The sequence below is a fragment of the Chrysochloris asiatica genome, unplaced genomic scaffold (genome assembly GCF_000296735.1).
Source record: "Chrysochloris asiatica unplaced genomic scaffold, ChrAsi1.0 scaffold00169, whole genome shotgun sequence".
Taxonomy (NCBI): Eukaryota; Metazoa; Chordata; class Mammalia; order Afrosoricida; family Chrysochloridae; genus Chrysochloris; species Chrysochloris asiatica.
In genome coordinates this window covers 5,554,819-5,556,932 of record NW_006408687.1, presented here as the reverse complement: position 1 = coordinate 5,556,932, position 2,114 = coordinate 5,554,819, and positions in this window count along the sequence as shown.

The window sequence follows — 2,114 nt, the reverse complement described above, 5'->3', positions numbered from 1 at the left end:
GCCAGCACGCCCACAGAAACACGTCTTTGCATTCTCCTCACACCTGGACACACCACCCCACCCGTGTGGCCATGTGGGGCCCACACTGTGCCAGGCAGGCTTGGTTCTCTAGGACTGTTGCTTTAAGTCCTTAGCAGCAGCTGAATAGAGTTGGGGGTGGGCAGTCACTGCCAGTGCCAAGTCTTGGTCCTGCCCTCACCATCTGCTCCACTCATCTATAACAGAAGAGCTTAAAACAACAACATGCTTTCTTTTGCCCACAAATCTGCATTTCAGGCAGGGCTCAGGGGACACCATTTGTCTCTGCTCCATAATGTCTGGGACTCATGCCTCAAATGGGCAGGGTCAACTGGAGTCCAGCAGAGCATCTCTCATCTTGCAGACTCAGGACTACATGTTCTTCCCAGCATGACAGTCTCAGGGTAGTTGGACTGAGTGATTTCCAGAGCAAGGATTTCCAGAGGCCTAAGCAGAAGCTGTAGGTATTTTAACCTAACTTCAGAAATTCCAGCATATGTTTATTTCCATCATATTCTATTGGCTGAGCATATCGCTAAATCCAACCCACATTCAAGAGGAGAAGCAGAGACCCCACCTCTCAGTGGGAAGAGTGCCAAAGAGTTTGCTATCGTCTTTAATCCATTACAGTATTTCACCAAATCTTCAGCAAAGTCTATCAGCTGAACTCTCTGTCCCCAGCTTCTTATCAGTGGCATCTGGGAGGCAGCAATGCCCAGAATATAAAAAGTAAGGCCCACAGAGTATAAAAAGCAAGGGCTTTGAAGGCGCTTGCCTGGTACAGTGTCATAAATTGATCTGTGTCTTCCCCCTAAAAAAGTATATTTCAACTTGGCTAGACCATGATTCTCAGGGGTTTGGCAATTACATAATGATGCAATCTGGAACTAATTACATTTGTAATAATGTAATCATCTCACATGATGTGATCTGATGTGATCAACCAAGCTGTTTTAAGGAGAATAAGATGAATGCAATACCCTCAGCCTTGATCCAATGTAAGGGGATTTCCGTGGGCTGTGGTCTGTATCACTTTTTATCTTACAAGAGATAAAAGGAGACAAAAACGAGCAGAAAAGGAGGGATGGAAGGACCTCCAAAAAGGAAGACCTGGGAGTAGAGCACATCAGTGTCTGCACTGAGAACCTTTTAGACACAAGGGAAGATCAATGCCAAGACACATAGAGATCTTGAAGGGACACTGGTCCACAGATATTAAGGAAACAAGGGTTTTCCCCTAGAGTCAGTAGGAAAAGAAAGCATTCCCCTAGAACTAGCACCCTGAATTAGGACTTCTAGCCTTCTAAACTGTGCAAGAATAAATTTCTGTTTGTTAAAGCCTCTGCTTTTGATATTTCCATTATACCAGCACTAGACAACTAAGTTGCATAGGCACCACCACTCAGCAATGGATGAACTGCTGGATTATTTAACTCCTGAAGCCCTGATTTCCTTGTGTTTGAAATGGGCATTGGTGGTTCAATAATAGAATTCCTGCTTTCTATGTTGGAGACCCTGGTTCAATTCCCAACCAATGCACCTCATGCACAACCACTGTTCATTCATCATCGTGATGCTGAGCAGGATTCAGTGAAGCTTTCAGACTAAGATGAACTAGGAAGAAAGGTCTGCTGATCTACTTCCAAAATCAGCCAATGAAAACCCTATTGATCACAATGATCCAATCGGCAACTGATGATGAGGATGGTGCAAGGTTGGGCAAATTTTGTACCATTGTGCATGGGGTTGCCATGAGCTGAGGGCCTGCTCAATGACAACTAACAACAAAACAGGGATAATACTACTGTAACTGTTACTATTGAATTGATTCTGGCTCTATAGGACAGATCAAAGAGCACAGCCTTCGGTATGGATTACATCTCAATGTAAAGAAAACAAAAATGCTCATGACTGGACCAATAAACAACATTCTTATCAATGGAGAAAAGATTGAAGTTGTCAAGGACTTCATTCTTCTTGGATCAACTATCAACACTCACAGAATCAGCAGTCAAGAAGTCAAATGACGTATTACATTAAGAAAATCTGCTACACAAGAGCTTTTTAAAGTGTTGAAGAGCAAAGATGTCAGCTTG